Source organism: Sciurus vulgaris (assembly GCF_902686455.1).
Source record: "Sciurus vulgaris genome assembly, chromosome: 6".
Lineage (NCBI taxonomy): Eukaryota > Metazoa > Chordata > Mammalia > Rodentia > Sciuridae > Sciurus > Sciurus vulgaris.
The window spans coordinates 138,146,500-138,172,198 of record NC_136466.1 but is presented as its reverse complement, the minus strand read 5'-3'; the positions used below and the strand labels follow the sequence as shown (position 1 = coordinate 138,172,198).

General features: G+C 36.8%; 1 pseudogene across 1 annotated transcript; it reads left to right on the top strand.

The window, feature by feature from the left end:
• The first annotated feature begins 19,925 nt into the window (after positions 1-19,925).
• Positions 19,926-20,714, top strand: LOC306664030 (small ribosomal subunit protein eS4-like; annotated as a pseudogene). The gene has a single exon. The product of its transcript is annotated as a small ribosomal subunit protein eS4-like (transcript).
• The last annotated feature ends 4,985 nt before the right edge of the window (positions 20,715-25,699 follow it).

Sequence of the window (25,699 nt, the reverse complement as noted above, 5' to 3'; positions counted from 1 at the left end):
TATATATATATATATATATATATATATATATATATATAGAGAGAGAGAGAGAGAGAGAGAGAGAGAGAGAGAGAGAGAGAGTTATATTTGCTCTGCCACTTTCACTAAAAATGGTGGTGGCAGAGTTGAAGTTAGAAGAAGATGGGAAAGAACAGGTAAAGAACAAACTGTCACTTCAAGGCAGGGAACTTAGGCCTTTACTTGAGGAGGAGATTTTACAGGTGAGAATCATCTTTACAGTGTGAGAGAAGAGTATCTTGGATTCCCCATTACATGGAATATTGTGCTGATGTGAAAAGGAGACATTTGTCGGCAAGATACTTAATACTCCTCAAAGTGTTGAGTACAAATCTGTGTCCTCAAAAGAGGGAAGGTAGTTGTTACCTTATGTACCTGCATGGTGAAGGCTTCAGCAACTTTAATTTGTTCTCAGTTAGCAAATCATTCCGCTTGATCAGTAATAAAGCATGTCAGTTTCCAATTTTTCCCTGTTTAAAAACTTTGCTTCAGTTCTTTTATGTTAGCTAGTGATTCTAATATCAGATTTGTGTGTTTAGGTGGTGAGATCAATTCTGTTTGGCCTAAAAGAAAAAGCCCTGCCTCAGTTCAATATTTGTAATTGCCTGTATACAAATTCAATTTGTAACTGGTCTGTAATTCTATTGGCTTGAATTCTACTGTTCATTATTTGGCCCTCCATTCAGGCAATAGTTGGCTCTGAGTTTGTGAACTCAGGGATAATGAGTTAGAAGTGACAGCACAAATAAAATGAGACAATCAGCAAATGCTTATTGACAATGTGACCCCAGAAAAATCACTCAGACTAATGGTACCTCATGTTTTTCATCTGTAAATAATATTAACCACTCAAGATTTTTATGAGAATTAAAAGGAAAATGCACATAAAGTATGTTTTGGCACATAGTTACTTCCTTATGGTAAGTAATTTGGCACATAGTTACAGTAAGTAATTGTTGCTAGATTTTTACTAAAGCCTTATAAATATGTTGTATTTTTATTGGGTAGAATAATGCATGAGATGGAACATAATCATTGGTATTTTATCTCTATATTCTGCAAATCAGTATATTTGTCACATCCAAATTAAAAAATGATGGTGGTAACATGTCAATAATAGGAAATAATTGGTATGTGGTATCTGTTTTGAATTACTGGTTTTGAATACTTACAACATATGTGTTAATAAATATATACTCTTTCTGATTATGTTATTATTCTTCATCAAAAGCTTTATTTATTTTTTTACAGACTACTGATGGCATTCTAGTGATTTTGGGCAGTGTTCTCTTTATGGAGCATTAATTTTCTTCTTCATTTTAAATTTTTAAATTTTCATTTTTTGTGATGCTGGGGATTGAACCCAGGGCATTGCATATACTAGGCAAGCACTCTACCATGGAGTCATATCCCTGGCCTGAGAGCATTATTTTCAACTAGAGTTGGAATAAAACTCTAAGTACTCATTAAATGTTTCACAGTTTCTTCAAAGAACACTTGGCATATTGATGATGTTTGAATACTGTTTGTTCAACTTACTTAACTATTCCATTGCTGTCTTGTGATCTAAATGATGGACTATAGAAAATCACGGAGAATCACCTTTATAGCTTCAGCATTAGAAATAAAGCAGTCAAGTGGGAAGCCCATACATGGGCTCCTATTGAGACTCACCTCATAGGTGCACATAGCATAATTGGATCAATTTCATCCCACGGTTCCTCCCCTTTCACATCCTCCTCCCTCCCCCTTGATTCCCTTCCTCTCTTCTATGGTTCTTCCTTCTGTTTTCATGAGATTCTTCCCTTTTAAAATTTCCATATTTCTGACTGTCTTCCCATATGAGAGAAAACACTGGGCCTTTGACTCTCTGAGTCTGGCTTATTTCACTTAGCATGGTGTTCTCCAGCTCCATCCATTTACCAGCAAGTGACCTAATTTGCTTCTTCTTCATGGCTGACTGTTATGGTTTAGATGTGAGGTGTCTCCCAGAAGCTCACGTGTGAGACAATGCAAGAAGGTTTAGAGGAGAAATGATTGGGTTGTGAGAATCCTAACACAATTAATACCCCTGATGAGATTAACTGATCAGGAACCAAAGGCAGGTAGGGTGTGACTGGGGGACGTGGGTCCCTGCAGAGTGTGACTTTGGGGTATATATCTTGTATCTGGCAAGTGGAGCCTCTCCCTCTGCTTCCTGATCATCGTGTGAGCCTCTTCCCTCTACCACACTCTTCCACCATGATGTTCAGCTTCATCTCAAGTCCAGAGGAATGGAGTCTGTTGTCTATAGACTGAGACCTCTGAAACCATAAGCCCTTAAATAAACTTCTGGTCAGGTATTTTAGTCCCAGCAGTGAAAAGACTGATTAAAACAGCTGACTGAAACTCCATTGTATGTCTATACCATGATTTCTTTATACATTTATCTGTCATTGAGCACCTAGGCTGGTTCCAGCTCGGCTATCCAGCATTGTGCTACTGTCAATATTGATAGAGAAGATGGAGATGCTTATATGCATGTGTGCACGCGTGTGCACACACACATAGACACACAGTCAGAGCCTCCTGTTTTCTCTTTTCTCCTCCTGTGATCAAATGCATTAAAAGTAAAAAAGTTCTCTGGTACCTTTAAGTGATTCTCTGCTAAACATTATGTCTACTGTGACTTTAATAAGCATTCCACTTTTGTTATTTATTAGTGGTGTTTTTTTTTTTTGAAGTGTCAAATCTTGTGACTATTAAAATAAAGTACCATTCTAATTGAAAAAATAAATTAAAAAAAAAAGGACTTTCTAAAAAGTAATTGATATGCATATGTCATTATAGTATTCTGATTTTAGTTCTCCTGTTGTGATGAGCTGACAGATCTGGCTCCATCGGAGTGTTATAGGCCAGACTCTAAGGGAAATGACTAAACAAACTCCATTTTGCTCTGAGACTCCATGTTATGTAGGAAATAAGCTTCTCCAAAGGGAACACCCCGCCTCTGTACCCGTCATCAGTTACTTAGAGTGATGTGTTTAGCAATACAAAATGACAATCCTTATGTAATAAAAAATTGATCTCTTTTGATCCCTGTTGCTCCTAAACAATATACCATGTGAACGGTGATTGTGTGGATGTTAGTAGTCATTCTTTAGTTTGTACCTAGTAAGGGTCATTTTGACCCACGTCCCCCTCTGTTGATGATCTCATGATGTTAGTTTGTAATTTTGAATCATAGCAAGACACTTATGATTGATGTAATTTTTTGGTATAAGAACCCCTACAAACCTATGGTCCGGGTTGTTCTCCCTATAGCCATTTTTGGGGCATTGTGTGAGACAGTCAGTTGGCCAGCTTAATAAAGACTCTCAAATTTGGACTTCTCAGTGGTGGTAGGTCTGTTCTTAAGTTGCACCCCATAACACTGTATAAATACTAAGTAGTGGAATAGCTGGGTCATATGGTGATTTTATTTCCAGTCTTTTTGAAGAGTTTGCATACTGCTTTTCAAATGGGTTGTACTAATTTGTAGTACAAAAAGCAATACATGAATGTACCTTTCTCCCACGTCCTTACCAGCATTTACTGTTATTTGTATTCATGGTGATTGCCATTCTTTCTGGACTGTGATAAAATCTCAGTGTAGTTTTTATTTGCATTTTCATGCTAAGAATGTTGAGCAGTTTTTCATATATTTGTTGGCCATTTGTATTGCTTCTTTTCAGAAATATCTGTTTAGATCATTTATCCATTATTGATTCGGTTATCTGTTGTGTTTGTGTGTGTGTGAATTTTTTTGAGTTATTTAATATTTTGGATATTTCCCTATCAGAGGAGTGACTGGCAAAGATTGTGTTCCATTCTATAGGCTCTTTCTTCATGCTGTTAGTTGTTCATGTATGAACATATCACAGCAAATTCCACTTTATATATAACTATAATGCATCATTTAAAATACAGTAAATAAACAGAAGGATGATCATTAGAGTAGGAATAGAGGGGAATCAGGGAAAGGAAGGAGATGAGGGAAAGAGAAGGACTGATTATTGATGGGACAACATAAGTTATATACATTTATGAATATGTCAAAATGAACTCCACTAATATGTCTGACCATAATTCCCTAATGAAAATAAGAAAAAAAGAATTCACCTATAGAAAATTATTTCTGCTCATATATTTGTTAAGCCATCCTTAAGTAGATATTGAAAATTAAACTAATTTGAAACTGAAATTCATTAGCATGGAAATACTACAAAAGTAGGAGTAAAAGATCTTTCTGTAATAATCAAATTCTAAAGATAGAAAAAAATTTTGTTTTAAAATACCACATCTCAAAAGTCTTGGATGGCTTTGATCACACTAGATTCCTTAAAACAACATGCTAAATGAACTTATTGTCAAAATTTTCAGTGCCATTTAATTGCCATGGCTTTTCTTACTTCCCACCAGTTTCTATGAATTGATACTACTTCTGTATTTTGGAACCCGTTTTTATTGCTTGGTGGACAAATATCAAAGTAAGGAAAAAGTTGTTTTTCTTGTTAAGTATACAGCCAAAAAGAACAACAACATTTTCAAGTTAAAGAGTTGTTTCAATCTACTTGAGAAATTCAGGCCAAATACTAGGAATGCTGTGGTCAACCATTCTACAACAAAAATCGAAAGCAGATTCTGTTGGCTTTAAAAAGTCATCTGGCTAATGATCAAGATAGATAATGAGTGGACACATAAAGAAGACTTAAATAAGTACATACTCTGAAGTGCATAGACAGAAGAAACAGGTTACATGAGTAAGCTTTAACAACCCATTCTTTGGCCAAGCATTAAAGGAAGTTCCTTCATGTGTAAATACAGAGCAACTTGATTTTCCAAAGATAACACTGAAGGAGTGTTTGGAGAGAACTCTGGTGTCCCTGGATTTTGCCCAATTCTGAACAAGGATTAACACCAACCATGTGCATATCTGCTGTGAACCCAAATGATCTCAGAGCAGTTGTATCTTTTATCCTCTTCTGTGAGGCCCAGAAAATAAATCAAAGGTATATACACTTTGAAACCAAGAGATCGCTAGAAACTTATCCAATTGGTACTTTTTAAAAATTTAGTGCTAATCCACTACTAGTACAACATATGTTTTGTGTTATTTTCTCAGTGTGGGCATGAATTTAGATCACATTTCTTACTGGCTTTTTTTTTTTTTTTTTGTCCATTGTACAAACTACATGTATATTTTTATTATATTTCTAATTATATATGTAAAATACATATAATCTATAATGTTACTATATGTATTATTCAGGGTTCTCTAGAGGAACAGAATCAACAGGAAGTGTAATTATAAAAAGGGGCTTTATTAGATTGTCTTACACGACCAGAAGCTGGAGAGTCCACAGTGGCCGTCTGCAGCTGGAGAGCTGGAAGAACCAGCAGCTGTGCAGTCCAAGATGCAGAAGCCCAAAAACAAGAATGATCAACAGAGCTACCCTAGTTCAACACCAAGGCTTCTGGAAACTACCTGGAGAATCACTGGCAGAGTCCACTTTGGAAGAGGAAAGGAGTGAGAGTCCGATATGCTCAGATGATCCAAGCAGCAATTAAGAACCAGTTCAAGAAGAGTTGAGCTTGCATCTGCGTCTGCTTCCTTGTTCTTACAACTTTTATTCCATCCAAGCCACCGTGCTATTGGGCGGTGCTACCCATGTTTAGGAACATTCTCCACCTCAGTTCACCATCCCTCATTCCAGTCATTCCTAGACACACCCTCATTGACACATCCAGAAGCCCCTTAATCATCGTCATCTCTTAATTCAATCAAGTTCACAATTCAAATTAACCAGGACACTATATGTATGTATGATATCATTATAAAATCAGGAATATTGAGATTGAATATTACTTTTGACTCTTCTAACTTTCTAGCTGTATGACCTTAGGTAAATTATTTAACCTCTCTAAACCTGAAATAATATTGTAAAATAGAGGTAATTATATAATCTAATCCAAGTATTTCTGTGAGGATTAAATGAGAATATCTTAGTGGTACAGCAGTATTCTGTGTGTATTAGCCACTGTGCTAAAAGCTTTACACATATTCTCATCTAATAAAATACAAGATATTATTTTACACATATCATATATATAAAATATTTTATATGCATTCTTCCATAAACAAATGTTTAATATTCACACACATATACATACCATGTATTTACATATATATACACACATGAGGGAAGGAAGAATGGAAGGATAGAGAGAGAGAGTGAGAGAGCAAGAGTTCAAGAAGGAGAGAGAAGAGAGAAGGAGGAGAGGAGAGGAGGTGACAGGACACTTGATTTCTCAGAGGTGGGATCTACAGATCCCACTGAGGAAAATATTCTCATATCCCTGGTATAAGTTTTATCAACACCATGTTCTAAGCAACTGAATAAATGCATTTTGACCTAGGACCAGTCATGTTCACTGGTCCATGTATAGGGCAGAGGCAAATTTACTGATCCTGGTATACATGTTTGTCTTGGAGAACAACTGCCAATCATAGGATTAATAGACAGCTGTGGATGGTGGTTTTGAAAAGCAATTGAGAAAAAGTCTTTTGTTAAAAGGTAAGAGACACAAGTAAATGACAATCGCTCACAAGCCACTCTTGGTCCCGGGGACACAGGCTGCAAACAAAAATTATAGGACCCAGGCAATTGCCATCCATGGAAATTGAAATTGCCACATTCTTTATAGGCATTGGAGTTAGTTGCATGGGATTTGGATCAGAGAAAGTTTTCAGTAAATCCTTAGCAAATTCTACTAATTTGTACTCACATCTGATTCATAGTTTTGAAGAGATGTGTAAGAGTTTGAATTCATAAGATAGTAATTTTCATTAAGAGCGATTACAGATTTTCATTAATTTTATTTCATTTTCATTAACTTTATTTCAGATTTTCAGTGTTAGCAGCATTTCACAATGATCAAGAATAACATTTGCCACTGGAGTCATATTTTTCAAATTGAATATGAACCACCTGTAAGAGTTAGAAATCATAAGATAGTAGTTTGCACAAGTGTGATTATAGATGAAACTATTATTTCAGATTTTCAATGTTAGCAGCATTTGACAATGGTCAATAATAGTACTTGCCATTGCCGTTCAACTATTCAAATTAAATATGAAGCACATTTACTGAGTGAATTTTGTGTCCTTCTTATCATAATTATTAATGCACATAAATTATACAAACTGATGGGTGTCACTTGGGAAATTTCCCTACAAGCATATATCTTGCTTTTATCCTATGCACTCTTTCTATAAGTCTCTTGAACTCCCTTTTCTCTCCTCTGCCTTCCCAGTCTCTTTCCTCCACTTCTTCTACTTTTATGTCAGTTATTTATTTATTTTTAGAATTTGCACATACAAGAGAAAATATGTGGTAATTGTTCAGTACTTGGTTTATTTTGCTTAATATGATATATTCCATTTCTATTCATATTCCTGCAAATGACAGGATTTCATTCTCCTTTTTGTCCTAATAATACCCCATTGAATATTTACATCACTTTTCTTTAACCCCCTCATCTGTTGATGGGGCCTAGACGGACTCCATATCTTGGCCACTGTGAACAGTGAAGCAGTAAATGTGGACATGCAGATATCTCTTTGGTGTGCTGACTTTGTTTCCATTGTATACGTACCTGAGTGGCATGTCCAAGAATGGGACCTCAGGTAGCTGCTACCATTCCCACTTGGGGTAAGTTGTTGACTGGGAACTTAGACCTACCTTACTTTTCCAATTGAAGTATTCATCAAGATTCAAGCTATACTAAGTTGTGACTGGAGAAAGGTGAAATTTCTCTTAGCTGGGTTGGGTGTGTGACTCAGTGGCAAAGCTGACAGCCAACATGCTCACAGTGCTGGACTTGATCCTGCACCACACAGAAGAAAATAAACAGTAACATCAACATAAAAACAAACCAGACAAAGAAATAAACAGTAAAAGCAAAATAACCAGAGCTACATACCGATAACAATAGAAAAGAAAGAGCCAAAAGCAATAAACTAAAACATTTTAAAATTACAGTAAAATTTATTTTAAAAGTAGGAAAGAGAAAAAAAAAGAGAACAGGAGAAAGTCAATAAAGAGGGAAGGAGGAAAGAAGAACATGTATGATTAAAAAATTAAACAAGAGAAAAGAAACACACAGGAAAGCAGGTGAAAGTTTTTAAAGAAAAATAAGAGAGTGAGAAACAAAAGTTAAAAATTTCCTCCTAATTGCCCTGCATGGTGATGCATGCCTGTAATCACCGCATTTCAGGGGGCTGAGGCAGAAAAGTGGCAAATTCAAGGCCAGCAAGCGAGTGAGACCCTCTTCCCCCCAAATAAAATAAATAAATAAAATAAAAATTATCCTAGATGAACTATGTGGAGGTGTGGAGATGCTTCTCTCCAGGTCTTTTAAGGTTGGAATCCTCAGGTATGTGTGTGTCAAGGATAAGTGGGCTATAGTTGTGATTCTTCTAAGCTCATACCAAACAAGTTAGGGCAGAAAGTAGGCTCTGCGCCACAGTTCTTGCTGGACGTGTAAAAGGGAATGTTGACCCAACAGGGGCAATATTCTCTCCAGAGCCTTTTAGCATGCATACCTGGAAGGATGGCGAATGTTGGAGCCCAGTTACCCCTGCTTGTCAACCCCTTTTTGGCAGATTATGGATGTCACTGGAAAGGGGAATACTTGCTCCAGAGAATTTCAGTCTGCGTGCCCAGTGGCAAGCCACTGTTGGGGCCACAACCAGCTCTTCTCATGGACCAAGTGTTAATGATATGTAGGCCATGCTGGGTGTGCATATATTCAGTTCAGCCAGTTTGTAGTTGTGCGCCTGGGGGCATAGGAAATGTCAGTCAGGGATGCCTCTGAGAGGGAGGGGAGCAATCAAAGCATGGAGTTCTGTGCTGGAAGGGAGTCATGGGAACTAAGTGATTTACTATCCTCAGTCCTGCTGCCTTCAGATGGAGCCTCCATGTGACACCACTTGAGACTGCTGTCACTTCTCACAGTGGGCAGGATCACTGACAACTTTGCCTTCCACTCCCCCTGACCATGTGCCATGCTCGCTGCTGCAGATCCCATTCACTCACTCTGTGCCTCAGTCTCCCAAGACATGAAAACTTCACATGACCATGTCTCACTTAGTTCATGTGGCAGGGTGTCCATGGGTACACTGAACTGTGAGTGCTATAGGTTTTCTGATGCCCAGAGTCATTTAGTTTCTAAAAATAGTACCCTTTCAAGATGGTTTCTGGTCAACCCACTCAGAGTGTTTTGCTGAATCATGTAATGAATTGCTTCCCTAAACCTGGATTGTTGGGCAGAAGGAGTCAATTTTAGTCCAAATTCCCAAACTGAATTTAATGCTTGCAAGAACCATGGGCTTCTGCAGTTAGGGCTGATGGATGCTGTTTGCATATTCTGGCTTACTTGAAGCATGCAGCATTGGATTCCCCACCCCAGCCAGGGAACTGAGTTCAAGTTGTGAATTGCTTTGTACTCTTTTTTAGTTGCTTTCCAATTCTCTGTGTTGTTGGGTTTTCCCATCACTTCTTTATTGTTTCTCAAGAGTTCTTCTCTCTTTCCCTTCGTAGAATATAGTATCCTCTTTGTTGCCCTGACTCCTCTATCAGAGTCATGTGAAGGATATTTCTATTATACCACATTTGCATAGTGTCTTTGGATCTAGTGAGTAAATTTTGGATCAGGAAAATACAGCCCGTTACTGAGCTTGTGGTAAATAGATGCTGTGGTAAGTGCTTACTTAATTCTGTTTGGTAATAACTCCTGAAAGCCTTGTTTTCAGATAAGAGAATTGAGACTCTGACAATCACAGTAAGTAAGTAACAAAGCAGGCATTCAAGGGTAAGTAGGACTTCAGAACTCTGTCTTGCCTCTATGGTGCTTGGGCAAGGTATTCTTAGAAAGGGAATAGGCATGAATAAATAACAGTGCAAATACTTGTAAACCTTGCAGTTACCTATTTTTACCCTTAGGAGACACTTTCACATTTGTAAGGTAAACTGCAAATAAAAACTAATAATTAATTTGAAATGAAATATTTTTAAAAATATGTACATAAATATATACGTATATATATTCATAGCCATATCAACTTATAGTTAAAATTACCCTTGTAAGCTATTTTCTCTCAATTTCCTTATATATGTGAAGGCATAATTGCTGAGGTTTAAAACAAAAGTGTTTCTTATTGAATACATATATCAGAACACCTGGATACTTGCTAAAAATGCAAATGTCTGGACTTGGGATATAGCTCAGTAGCAGAGTGCTTGCTTAGCGAGTGGGAAGCTGTGGTTTCAACTCACTAAGTTGCTATGGCTGATCTTAAACTTGTGGTCCTCATGCTTCAGCCTCCCAAGTTGCTGGGATTACAGATGTGTACCACTATTCCTGAATCTTAGCTCCTTTAAAAAAAAAATATTGCTTTTCATTTTGAGACAGGATCTTAATTTACCCAGACTGGCCTTGAACTTAGCTCCTCCTACTTCAGCCTTTTGAATTTCTGGGATTTCAGGTGTGTATCAATGTATCTGGAATACTGTTTGGTGATATCTGATTTACCTGTAATTGTCAAATGCCTATATTAAAGTAAATAAGTCAATTCCCAAAAAACAAAGCCCAAATATTTTCTCTGATATGTGGATGCTAATTCACAATAAGGTAGGGAGCTGGTGCTAAGGAAGAATAGAGTTACTTTAGATTAAGTGGAGGGGAGTGAGGGAAGGGAAGTGGTATGGGGGCAGGGAGGACAGTATAGTGAAACAGACATTATTACCTCATGTACAAGCATGACTGATGTGATCCTACAACATGTACAATCTGAAAAATGTACAGTTATACTCCATTTATGTATGATTTATCAAAATGCATAAATACATACTACTGTTATGTATAACTAATTAGAACAAACAAAAAACTTAAAAATTTTAAAACTAAGAAAAATGTAAATATTTAGAAATAAAGCATTGCAACTATAGTAAAAAATAAAGAATTCAGGGGCATTTTATATTTCATATTTGGCTTAAGAAATACCTTTGTGCCTTGGAAGAAAAGTCAGGTCAAGGCTTGGCACAGCTGTGGCAAAGCCATAGCCAATTATTCTAGAAGTCCTTCTGGTTCTGAGTTAGCACTCATTGCACATGCTCTTCTGGGGAAAGGTCCAGAGTGTTGTCTGTTACTAAGAAGCACCCCCTTACAAACACCCCCACAACTTTCTCACAACTTCTAATTGAGTTTCCTCTTCCACTTTTTGTATATAATTTTCTCCAAATAATAATAAAAATAATGACATAGTTGAGAAAAAGAAAATAGATGCAAAGTTGAACTATTGTTCCAATATATTAATAATCTATTAACCTAAGTCCTAAGCACAATGGTTGTAAGTATTTAGTATTATCAGCACATCCTTTAATACCTCCAGTGACCATAACTCTGTATCAAACTATGGATGTATATCTTTTGACCCGTATGTAGCAAATCTGGCTCATGAAAATCCCATAATCTTTTCATTTCTTGCTTTTACTCTTGAAGTCACATAAAAAGATTGCATTCTATGTTATAATAACTACATTTTCATCCTTAATACTTCCCTCATGTTTTATTATGAAACGTTTCAAACCTTGACTATTTGGAGTAATTTCATAGTATAAACCTATCTTCCTGTCATCTAGATTCTATATTAACATATCTGTTCATATTTCCATCCCTCTATCCATCAAGCTGATTTTATGCAGTTCAAGTAAACTACAGGCATCAGTTAATTACGTCTACCAAATACTTCAGTGTGTACACCATTGTATTTGGTATATAAATATATATATTTTTCTCTTCCTTTTCTTTTTACATGTGGTTTTAGTTTCCTATGACTGCTGAAACAAATTACCACAAACTGAGTAGCTTAAAACAACACAAATTAATTCTCTTACAGTTTCATGTTTCTGGCTTCCAGCCATATGAAATCAGTTTCACTGGGCTAAAGGTGTTGGCAGGCTAGTTCTTCAGGCTCGGGGGAGAGTATATTTCTGTGCTTTTTCTAGAGATCATTTCCTTGTGGCTTGTGATTTCTTTTTTGTTTTATTTTGGAGGAGGAGTGCTGGAAATCTGGGGATCTGAGGATCAACCCTCGGGGCCTTGTGTGTGCCAGCAAGTGCTCTACCACTGAGCCATATCACTAACCTCTCCCTTTTCCACGTCACTCCAATCTCTCTCTTCCATTGTCACATCTCCCTTCCTTTAGTGGCCAAACATTCCCCTCTGCTTCCTTCACTTCCAGGTACACTTGTGAGTACCTACAAGCTGTTTCTAGATATTCCAGAATAATATCCTAATTTCATGCTCCTTGACTTCACCACATCTGCAAAGTCCCTTTGGCAATTTAAGATATCATTCACAGGTTCCAAAGATTAGGACCTGGGTATATGAAGCCATTATTCAGCCTAACACATAGAAACATTTAGTCCTTCTCTGTTGTTCTAACATTGTGAAGTGGAATCTGACTTAATTTTTTCCAAATAATTGCCCAAATTATAAAAAAATAAAAGTAAATTATTTAAAACTTAAGAATTCACAAATGTAATTGAGATGATACTTTTATTATATACTGTTTCTCTTTTCTCTTAAAGTTACTAGTGATTTGACTAATTCACTCTAACTCTAGATGTCTTCTTTAGCAAAATTTCTTTAAATTTGGATAAAAGAAATTAAAAAATGTAGAATATAACTTGGTTGCTGCATAAAAATAGATACCAAATTTCTTTATGCTGTTTTATTCCTGCCAGGATATTTATATCAGAAAATTATTTTGAAGAAAGTTGGCTATTTGATTCATATGTGCAATATAAGAATTAATAAGAAGGAAGGAAGAAATAAAGAAAGGGAAAAGAATAAAAGTAATGCCCATTTGACTTTATCATATATTAAATGATAAGTAGTTAATACAAATGACTTTTAGGATTTGAAAACAAAACCAGAAGAGGAAAAAAAATGGAATTCTCCTTTAATCCTAGAAAATGGTAATGTTTGAATTTATAGTTAGGAATCATATTTGAGAGTTTTCTTCCTTCCAGCAAATGCTGCACTTGCAGTTGGGCATCATTTGCCCTTGCTGACTTTACTCTAGACAAGTTATGAATTTCTGGAAAGGAAAGGAAGGAAAGAAGGTTGGGAGTAAGGGTCATGCATTTATTGTTATGACCACACTCTAAATAAATTATCGTTTTAAGATTTCTTTCTTTCTTGGTTTCTTTCTTTCTTGGTTTTCTGTTCTTTCTTGGTTTCTTGGTTTCTTTCTTTCTTTCTTTTCTTTCTTTCTTTCTTCTTTCTTCTTTCTTTCTCTCTTTCTTCCTTTCATTTAACCATTTTTAAAAATTTGTTCTAATTAGTCATACTCAACAGTAGAAGGCACTTTGACACATCATACATACATGGAGTATGACTTCTCATTCATCTAGTTGTGCATGATGTAGAATCACACGGGTCATGTAATCATATGTGCGCACAGGGTAGTAATGTCCAATTCATTCTACTGTCCTTCCTCCTCCCCTAACCCTCCCCTCCCTTCACGTCCATCTGTCTAGTCCAAAGTACCTCTGTTCTTCCCTAGGCCCCTCCCCCACTCATTGTGAATTAGCATCTGTAAATGAGAGAAAACAATTGGCCTTTGGGTTTGGGGGGTTGGCTTCTTCTGCTTAGCCTGATATTCTCCAACTCCACCCATTTACCTGCAAACGTCATAATTTCATTCTCTTTTATTGTTGATTAATACTCCACTGTGTATATATACCACATTTTCTTTATCCATTCATCTATTGAAGGACATCTAGGTTGGTTCCATAGTTAAGTTATTGTGAGTTGAGCTACTATGAACATTGTTGTGGCTGTGCCACTGTAGTGTGATGATGTTAAGTCTTTTGGATATAAACCGAGGAGTGAGATAGCATTTAACCATTTTAATTGAAACAAAATATTGGCATGCTAATATGGTTGGTATCCTTTGGTGATAAACATATGGCTTTGCCAATGGAAGGAATTACTCTATAAATAATATTTTCCAAGTTGAATTTATGGGCCTGTTTCTGAAGAGTTTGTTGCCAATTAGCTTTTTATTTATTTATTTATTTATTTATTTTTATTGTAAACAAATGAGGTACATCTTGTTTCTCTGTACATGAAGTAGAGGAATAGCATTTGTGTAATCATACATTCACATAGGGTAATGGTGTTTGATTTATTCTGTTATTTTTTCCTTCCCCGTATCCTTCCAACCCTCTTTTCCATCTACATAGTCCCTCCTTCCTCCATTCTTGCCTCCCTCCCACCCCCCCATTATGTATCATCATCCGCTTATCAGCAAGATCATTCATCCTTTGGTTTTTGGGGATTAGCTTATCTCACTTAGCATGATATTTTTCAATTTTATCCATTTGCCTGCAAATGCCATAATTTTATCATTCTTTATGGCTGAGTAATATTCCATTGTGTGTGTGTGTGTGTGTGTATGTATGTGTGTGTATGTGTGTGTATATATATATATATATATACACACACAGATTCTTTTCCATTCATCAATTGAAGGGCATCTAGGTTGGTTCCACAATCTGGCTATTGTGAATTGAGAAGCTATGAACATTGATGTGGCTGCATCACTGTAGTATGCTGATTTTAAGTCCTTTGGGTATTGGCCAAGGAGTGGGATAGCTGGGTCAAATGGTGGTTCCATTCCAAGTTTTCAAAGGAATCTCCACACTGCTTTCTAGAGTGGCTACACTAATTTGCAACCCCACCAGCAATGTATGAGTGTACCTTTTTACCCACATTCTTGCCAACACCTATTGTTGCTTGTGTTCTTGATAATCCCCATTTTAATTGAGGTGAAATGGAATCTTAGGGTGGTTTTGATTTGCATTTCTCTTATTACTAGAGATGTGGAACATTTTTTCATATGTTTGTTGATTGCTTGTAGATCTTCTTCTGTGAAGTGTCTGTTCATTTCCTTAGCCCATTTGTTGATTGGGTTATTTGTATTTTTGGTGTAGAGTTTTTTGAGTTCTTTATAGATTCTGGAGATTAGTGTTCTATCTGAAGTATGAGTGGCAAAGATTTTCTCCCACTCTGTAGGCTCTCTCTTCACATTGCTGATAGTTTCCTTTGCTGAGAGAAAGCTTTTTAGTTTGAATCTATCCCAGTTATTGATTCTTGCTTTTATTTCTTGTGCTATGGGAGTCCTGTTAAGGAAGACTGATCCTAAGCCGACATGTTGAAAATTTGGACCTACTTTTTCTTCTATAAGATGCAGGGGCTCTGGTCTGATTCCAAGATCCTTGATCTATTTAGAGTTGAGATTTGTGCAGGGTGAGAGATAGGGGTTCAGTTTCATTCTGTTGCATATGGATTTCCAGTTTTCCCAGCACCATTTGTTGAAGAGGCTATCTTTCCTCCATTGCATGTTTTGGCACCTTTGTCTAGTATGACAAAATTGTATTTATTTGGGTTTGTGTCCATGTCCTCTATTCTGTACCATTGATCTACCTGTCTATTTTGGTACCAATACCATGCCGCTTTTGTTACTATTGCTTTGTAGTATAGTTGAAGTTCTGGTATTGCGATACCCCCTGCTTCACTCTTCCTGCTAAGGATTGCTTTAGCTATTATTGGTTTCTTATTCTTCAGATGAATTTCATGATTGCTTGCTCTATTTCTGTGAGCTAAGTCATTGGGATTCACCATTTAGAATGATATTAGCCATGGGCTTAGCATAGATAGCCTTTACAATGTTAGGGAATGTTCCCACTATCCCTATTTTTTCTAGTGTTTTGAGCATGAAGGGGTGCTGTATTTTATCAAGTGTTTTTTCTTCATCTCTCAAAATAATCATGTGATTCTTGACTTTAAGTCTGTTGATATGGTGAATTACATTTATTGATTTCCAGATGTTGAGCCAAACTTGCATCCCTGGGATAAAACCCATTTGATCGTGGTGCACTCTCTTTTTAATATATTTTATATGCAATTTGCTAAAATTTTGTTGAGAATTTTGCATCAATGTTCATTAAGGATATTGGTCTGAAATTTTCTTTCCTCGATGTGTCTGTCTGGTTTAGGTATCAGGGTGATATTGGCTTCATAGAATGAGTTTGGGAGGATTCCCTCCTCTTCTATTTCATGGAATACTTTGAGAAGTATTGGAATGAGCTCTTCTTTAAAGGCTTTGTAGAACCCGGCTGAGAGCCCATCTGGTCCCGGACTTTTCTTTGTTGATAGGATTTTGATGACTTCTTCTATTTCATTACTTGAAATTGATCTATTTAAATTGTGTATATCCTCCTGGTTCAGTTTAGGTAATTCATATGTCTCCAGAAACCTGTTGATGTCTTTGAGGTTTTCTGTTTTGTTGGCGTATAGATTTTCAAAATCGCTTCTAATTATGTTTTGTATTTCAACCGTGTCTGTCGTGATATTTCCTTGTTCATTCTGAATCTTAGTAATTTGAGTTTTCTCTCTCCTTCTGTTAATGTGGCTAAGGGTTTATCAATTTTGTTTATTTTTTCAAAGAACCAACTTTTTATTTTGTCAATTTTTTTCTATTGTTTCTTTGTTTCAATTTCATTGTTTCAGCTCTGATTTTAACTATTTCCTGTCTTCTACTACTTTTGGTGTTGCTCTGTTCTTCCTTTTCTAGGGCTTTGAGCTGTAGTGTTAGGTCATTTATTTGTTGATTTTTTTCTTCTTTTATTGAATGAACTCTACGAAATAAATTTTCCTCTAAGTACTGTTTTCATAGTGTTCCACAGATTTTGATATGATGCATCTTTGTTCTCATTTACCTCTAAGAATTTTTTAATTTCCCCCCTGATGTCTTCTGTTATCCATTCATCATTCAATAGCATATTATTTAATCTCCAGGTGTGGAAGTAGTATCTGTTTTTTTATTCTGTCATTTATTTCAAATTTCAATCCATTATGATCTGATAGAATACAAGGTAGTAACTTTATCTTCTTATATCTGCTAACAGTAGCTTTATGGCATAATATATGATCTATTTTAGAGAAGGATCCATGTGCTGCTGAGAAGAAAGTATATTCGTTCTTTGTTGGATGGTATATTCTATAAGTGCCCATTAAGTCTAAATTATTGATTGTGTTATTGAGATCTACAGTTTCTTTGTTCAGTTTTTGTTTGGAAGATCTGTCCAGTGGTGAGAGAGGTGTGTTAAAGTCACCTAGTATTATTGTGTTGTGGTCTATTTGATTCCTGGAATTAAGAATGATTTGTTTGATGTACATGGATGAGCCACTGTTTGGGGCATAGATATTTATGATTGTTATGTCTTGCTGATTTATGCTTCCCTTAAGCAGTGTGTAATGACCTTCTTTATCCCTTCTGACTAACTTTGACTTAAAGTCCACATTATCTGAAATGAGGATGGATACTCCAGCTTTTTGGCTGAGTCCATGTGCATGGTTTGTTTTTTCCCATTCCCTTTAGTCTGTGGGTATCTCTTTCTATGAGATGAGTCTCTTGCAGGCAGCATACTGTTGGATTTTTCTTTTTAATCCTATCTGCCAGTCTATGTCTTGTGATTAATGAGTTCAGGCCATTAACATTCGGGGTTATTATTGAGATATGGTTTGTATTCCCAGTCATTTGGCTCATTTTTGTTTTTTGACATGATTTGGTTTCTCCTTTATTTGGCTATTCCTTTAGTGTAGTTTCTCCCTTTGCTGATTTGTATTGTTGTTTTTCATCTCTTCCTCATGGAATATTTTGCTGAGAATGTTCTGTAGTGCCAGCTTTCTTTTTGTAAATTCTTTTTCGTTTTTGTTTATCATGGAAGGATTTTATTTCGTCGTCAAATCTGAAGGTAAGTTTTGTTGGGTATAAGATTCTTGGTTGGTATCTGTTTTCTTTTAGAGCTTGAAAAATGTTGTTCCAGGGCCTTCTAGCTTTTAGGGTCTGGGTTGAAAAAAATCTGCTGATATTTGTATTGGTTTCCCCTTGAATGTAATTTGATTCTTTCTCTCACAGCCTTTAAAATTCTGTATTTATTTTGTATGTTAGGCATTTTCATTATAATGTGCCTTGGTGTGGGTCTGTTGTAATTTTGTGTATTTGGAGTCCTATAAGCCTCTTGCACTTGATTTTCCATTTTATTCTTCAGATTTGGGAAATTTTCTGATATTATTTCATTAAATAGATTGTTCATTCCTTTGGTTTGTTTCTCTAAGCCTTCCTTAATCCCAATAATTCTTAAATTTGGCCTTTTCATGATACTCCATAATTCTTGTAGATTCTGTTCATGATTTCTTACCATTTTCTCTGTTTCACCAACTTTGTTTTCAAGATTAAATATTTTTTCTTCAATGTCTGAGGTTCTGTCTTCCAGGTGTTCTATCCTATTGGTTATTCTTTTTGTGGCATTTTTAATTTGATTTATTGTTTCCTTTATCTCAAGGATTTCTGTTTTTTTATTTTCCCAGTATCTCTAACTCTTTATTGAAATGATCTTTTGCTTCCTGCATTTGCTCTTTTAACTGTTGATTTGTGCAATCATTCAAAGCCTGCATTTGCTCTTTCATCTCATTATTTGCTTCCCTGATTGTTTTAATTATGTACATTCTTAACTCCCTTTCTGGCATTTCTTCTGCCATGTTGTCATTGGATTTTATTGATGTAGCATCTAGGTTTGTTTGGGACATTTTATTCCCTTGTTTTCTCATGTTGCTCAGGTATCTACCCCTCTACTAGTGAAACTCTGAGATATTGCAGATTTCCTCTATTGACTTATAATGTCCCTGTAGATTTCAAATAACTCACCTCCTAGACTTCAGTAGCCTGAAGTCTTGGAGGAACTTGATAATGCAGTACTCCACAAGGAAGCTGCCCCTCTAGAGGTGGTGGCCTTCAGGTGGGGTATATTCCCTGCTAGGGGACAGAGGCACCTCCACTGTTGACCAATGGTCAGTCAAAGGGGGACTAGACTGTGGGCTGGGGCATAGCTGGTGTGGGCCTGTGTCTCTGGTTCTATCGCCCTTGTGGGGAAACCTCCTCCGGCAGGGATGACTCACCTGGTGGGGAAGTCTCACTGGGCAGCTGTCCTCTGAGAAGTTCCCTTTGGTTCAGAACTACTGCCTGGGCTGGGCAGCAACATTCCCAGGGGTCCGGACCTACCTCCTGGGCCAGGGAGCCTCGCACTGGGAGTGAGTCTCTCTCTGGGCAGCCCACGTCTGGGACATTCCCTGGGGTTCAGAACTACTGCCTGGGGTTGGGGAGCATGGCCCTGTGAGGGACTCTTTCGCTGAGTGGCCCCCTCTACAATGCTCCCGGTTGTCCGGGTTCACCGCTCCAGTAGGGGAGTCTCACTGGGCAACTCTCCTCCACAAAGTTCCCTGCATTTCGGGACTACTGCCCCGTCCAGGGAGCCTTGCCCAGTGGGAGAGACTCACTGGGCGGCTCTGAGTTGGTCCCGAGTCTCTCAATACCTCCTCTTATGGAATCCTGAATCCTGAAGTGACATGAAATGTATTCACCCTCTAGTCTGCCATCTAGAAAACCCCCAATTAACTTTTTATATGAATCGTGGAAGAGAAGAGGAGAAAAGAAAGGAAGGAAAGAAGGAAGGAAGGAAGGAAGGAAAGAATGAAGGAAGGAAGAAAAAAGGGTGATGCATTTATTTCTAGGGTCACACTCTGAATAAATTGTCATTTTAAGATTTCTTTCTTTATCTCTTTCCTTCACTTTTTTTCTTTCTTTCTTCTAGCAGTACTGGGGATTGAACATGGGTGTTATACAACAAAGTTATATTCCCAGAACTTTTAAAAAAATTACTTAGATACCTTCTTCCCATGCCCACAGCAGACATGGCATGTGGTCCTAAGAAGCGTCTGAAGTGGGTAGCAGCTCCTAAGCATTGGATGCTGGATAAATTGACTGGTGTGTTTTCTCCTCATCCATCCACTGGTCCCCACAAGCTGAGAGAATGTCTTCCTCTCATCATTTTACTAAGGAACAGATTTAACTGTGCCCTGATAGGAGATGAAGTAAAAAAGATTTGCATGCAGCCCTTCTTTAAGATTGATGGTAAAGTCCCAACTGATATAACCTACCCCACCAGTTTTATGGATGTCATCAGCATTGATAAGACTGGAGAGAATTTCGGTCTGATCTATGACACCAAGGATCGTTTTGTGTCCATCAGATTATATCTGAGGAGGCCAAGGACAAGTTGTGCAAAGTGAGAAAGATCTTTGTGGGCACAAAAGGAATTCCTCATCTGGTGACTCACGATGCCTGAACCATTTGCTACCCTGATCCCCTAATCAAGGTGAATGACACCATTCAGATTGATTTGGAGACTGGAAAGATTACCAATTTCATTAAGTTTGACACTGGTAACCTGTGTATGGTGACGGGAGGTGCTAACTTGAGAATTGGTATTATTACCAACAGAGAGAGACATCCTGGCTCTTTTGACATGGTTCATGTGAAACATGCCAATGGTAACAGCTTTGCAACTTGGCCTTCCAACATTTTTGGTATTGGCAAAGGCAACAAACCATGGATTTCTCTTCTCTAAGGAAAAAGAATCTGCCTCACCACTGCTGAAGGGAGAGACAAGAGTCTGGTGGCCAAACAGAGCAGTGGGTGAAATAAATGGTCTCTGGGTGACATGCCTGAAGACTATAGGTCTTTGTACTGAATTAAGAAAACATAGCAGGAGGAAAAAAATATTATTTATGTAGGATCTTGCTGAATTGCTGTGGCTTTTCCTTGAGCTTGAGATGCTTCTTACTCAGCCTCTATAGTTACTAGGGTTACAGGCATGCAACTCTGGGACTAGGCAGAATTACTTCTGGATGTTTCTATAAAGTAATTAGAAAAATATTTTTATGTGTATGTCTGTTTTTTAAGAAGACTTAATTTTTAGGGCATTTTGGGGTCCACAGGAAAATTTAGCAGAAAGTAAAATGTTCTCATATACTACCTATCCCTTGCCTTGACCTCAAAGATACAGCCTCCCCCACAACCAACATCCAAGATCAATGGTGCATTTGTTACAAGCTATGAATGTACGTTGTCACATCATTGTCACTCAGTCTAGAGTGAACATTAGAGTTCCAGCTTGGTAGTATATATTCCATGTTTTTGGACAAATATGTAAGAACACAAATTCACTATTACAGCATCATATAGGAAAGTTTCAATCTCCTAAAAATATTCTGCTCTGTGGATTTATTCCTCCCTCTTTATATGAACCTTTTGAAACCACTGATCCTTTTACTGTCTCTGCATTTGGGCCTTTTTCAGATTGCCATCTAATTGGAATGAGGCAGTATGTAATCTTTTCAGATTGGCTTCTTTCACACAGCAATATGCATTTACAGTTCCCCCATGCCTTTTCATGGATTGATAACTCATTTCTTTTTCAGCATAGAATAATGTTCTGGACGTCCTATGGTACATTTGTTAATTCACCTACAGAAGGGAATCTTGGCTACATCCAAGTTTTGGCAATTAGGAATAAAGTTGTTGTAAATATTCATGTGCATGTTTTGTGTGCACTTAAGTTTTCAACTCATTTGGGTGAATACAAAGTAGTTAGAGTACGATTAGTTTTGTGAGAAACTGCCGAAGTGTCTTCCTCAGTAGCTATACTGTTCTGCATTCCCACCATCAAAAAATGAGAGTTCCTATTACTTCACATTCTCACCATTGTTTGGTGTTGCCAGTGTTCTGGGATATCTCATTTTAATTTAATTTGCTATTCATTAATTATCTCCATATGTTTATTTTCCCACTGTATTTATATCTACATTTTTGCCTATTTTTAAAATCAGTTGTTCATTTTACTATACTGAGTTTAAAGAGTTCTTTCTATACTTGGTATAAAAGTACAGAATCAGACATGTCTTGTGTAAATATTCTCTCCAGTCTATGACCTGTCTTCCTGTTCTGTGTATATGTCTTATCTGCCTTGCTAAGCCATATCAAAACATTCTTTTCCTTTTAATTATATTGATTATGTAATTAATGTTGACTTTTAGAGGAACTTGAAAGAACTTCATTAGAAGTTCAAATGTTCTTTAATATAATTTTAATATAAAATTCTTACTAAAATTGTGTAGGTGGCAAGTGGACAAATGTAAAGAGTCACAGCATGACGGGTGCTGAGTGGTCAGATAAGGTTTGTATATTAGCCAGTGATTCATTTGGGCATACAAGTCTCAAAGAAAATTCAAATGGTTGCCTTGGCAAAATGAGCAAGGACTGGTTCCATGACATGGAACTTCTGGGATTGCTCATGAACAGCTGAAATGTGGAATGTTAAATGCACATATAATAGAATACTGTATTTAAATGCACATATATTAAATGCACTATATTTAAATGCACATATAATAGAATACTATATTTAAAATACAGTCACATAAGAGTATTTAAACACATTTGTGTCTGATTTTCTTTCCAAAGTTTTATAACCTGGAGTTCATGCAGCTTTAGAGATGCACAAATGCATTAGTAATGCTTTTCAAGCTATTCGTTTGGAGGGGCTATGGTATTTTCCAATTGTTGTGGATTGATACAATTGCCTCATACAGATCGCCCCTTTATTAAGATGGTTACATTGACCAATGCACATGATATAGATCAGAGGAACATTTTTAACTTTGCAAATCATATTATTGGCTGTTTACTCTTGTCTGTAAGTACCAGCAGAAAGAGTGCTATTGAAATCAGTTTCCATTTTCAATGGGAAGGAATGAATTCTAAGGTGGTAGGAACAAATTTAGCTATACACTCCTAGACTGAAGATCATATTTATCAAAGGAAACAGAAGGATCTGAACCTATAAGAAAAATATATATGTGACTGGCTAGTTGTTATACTTGATTTATAACTAAAAGAACTCTAGTCTGACCACCAGAGGACTGAAGTGAGTCAGCATATGAACTTCAAATCTCTCATCTAACATCCAGAACTTGCATCCCTTCAATTAAAAAGAAGCCAGTTAACTCTAAGGCAGGACAGATCAATCACTTCACAGGTACTTTCTGTAAGCTTTCTTTGTCCTCTTCTCATTTTATATCTGCATTTATTTATCAGAGTAAACCTGCACTGGGAAAAGGAAAATAATTGTGTCTTTTGGGCCTTAATTGGGCACAGAATCTGAATCAATTCTGCTCTTGAGACCAAGACATCTGGTCAATAATAAATTGTAGAGCATTGTAAAGAGGGTTGGTAAATGCAATTTAAATCTAACTGATCTCACAGAAAGCCCAGGAGAATAATGAGTTCATCTCCAAGTTTTCTTGAAATACACATTCTCAGTAATGGGAAGAATCCCACTCTGAGCTGTTGGCACTGTGGAATGCTATGCCACTGTGTAAGAGGTGTCTCCAGACCCCTCAATGTGGGAAAGTACCCAGATACTAACTTGTTTAAGGCACTGTTATGTGGGCAGGGTTCCCTTATAATCAAAACAAGTCTTAATTTATACATTACTTAATGTCCTTCCAATTCTTTTCCTGTGTAAGTTGGTTTTAAATGTTTAATTAAGAAATTTAATAGGATATATCTGCATGATCTCAATCCTCAAAAATACCAAGAGTTTGGCATTATTATTTCCCCTTTATACATTAAGAAACAGGCTCAGACAGTTTAAGGATATTGCAAGTAATAGGCAATAAGAAGTTTACCTGGTATTGGAAACCTTAGATGTTTTGTGTCAAAGCCCAATCTCTTGGTGCCCACACACTATTACCTCTTATGCTGAGGGTTCATGTAAACTAGGAAATAGGGTCATTTCCTGAGAATCATGGGAACAGTGTTAGACTGGGGATTGATAATAGGTACAATCATGTGAGGCTAAAAGGTGTTTTGGTCAGCAACAGACTATGTATATGACAGTAGTCTATAAAATTATAATGGAACTGAGAAGGTTTTAGCTGTCCTAATGCCCTAGCACGTTTCACTTGTCACATGTTGTGGTGCTATGGTGTAAACAACCCTACAGTGCTGCCAGTAGTATAAAAGTACAGCACATATGGTCACGTACAGTACCCAACACTTGATAATGATAATAAATGACTACGTTTCTGATTTACGCATGTACTAAACTATACTCTTCATCGTTATTTTAGAGTGTGCTCCTCCTACTTATACAAAAGAGGTTGGCTGCCAGGCAGTGTACAGCGTTTTGCCTGAGGCAGCCTCGTACCTCTTATGTGCATTGTGACCCCTGATTGCATCCAGAGGCCACACCCAAGATTGACTTAAGGTGATTGACTTACACCTTCTAGGTTTGTGTCAGTACACCCTGTGATGTTTCACACAATGACAAAATCAACTAATGGCATATTTCTCAGGGCATCTCCACTGTTAAGTGATGCCTGACTGCATTTGAAATAGATATGAAGAGAGTCTCGTGACTCAAAGTATAATGGTTACTAGTCTGGCAGCTTTGCCACCCTCCCTGTAGGAGCCTGATAGAAATGCAGATCTCGATCCCCACCCCAGACCTTCTGAATACAATCAGCACTTTTAATTTTTCCCAGGAGATTTGTATGTACATGGAAGTTTGAAAAACATTGGGTCAAGCAAAATTACTGTTTGGCAATCCTTAAGGGCCAGTTGACATGGAGATGAAGTGTTTGTAAGTATCAATACTAATTTAGCAAATGCTAATTGTTGCCAATCCAGAAACCACTCCACACCTGAAACAAAGCCCCACTCCTACTAAAATGTTGGATCCTTGCTTCCTCAACTATCCTTGCATTTGTAGCGAGGGCTTATGACCCAATCCTGGCCAATAACGTGTTAAGGAAAATGCACTGATTGGATTTAGGGAAAGACATTCACTTCATTCAAATGGATGAGCAGGAGTAGAATTGTCTCTACATATGTATTCATGAGTGAATACTGGTGAATCCAATCACCATGGATTGCAATATATATATATTATAAATATATATATTTTTAACTCCAGAAGGTTCCAAAAGAAAAAACTTGAATTTGCATGCACTGAGTATTTTGCTGTGATGCATATGAATGATATGTATATAAACCCTCCAGCATTTATTGTTTAATCATTGTTTATGCATATTGAGTTTTATTCATGTACTATGTAATTTGACCTTTTCATTATTCCTTAAATAACAGTACAATAACTATATAACATTTAAATTTGTATTTAGATATTATAATTAATCTAATTTCAAAGTATATAAGATGAAAGGCATAGGCTATATGCAACTACAACATCATTTTATATAAGGGACTTGAATATCCACAGATTTTGGTATCAGTGTTGGGTCCTTGAACCAATCTCGCTGGGATACATAGGGACAACTGTAAATCCCTGTATTTTTTGTTTTGTTTTTGTCTTGGTCTGGATATTGTCCTATCTGCTTGTGACACATGGAATAGTAGCAATCATTTTGCAATCTGAAAGGCATGAGTCAGCCCAAAGATCAAGCCAAGATAACAATCTGATGAATCAATCCTAGAAGCACCATTCCTTTGGATTTCTTGTTATATGAGATGATAAACATCCTTATGGTTTAAATCATTTTCATTTGTTTTTTCCACTACTTGAATCCTAAGTGACAGAAAGTGGTTTTGTGGGTTTTGTCT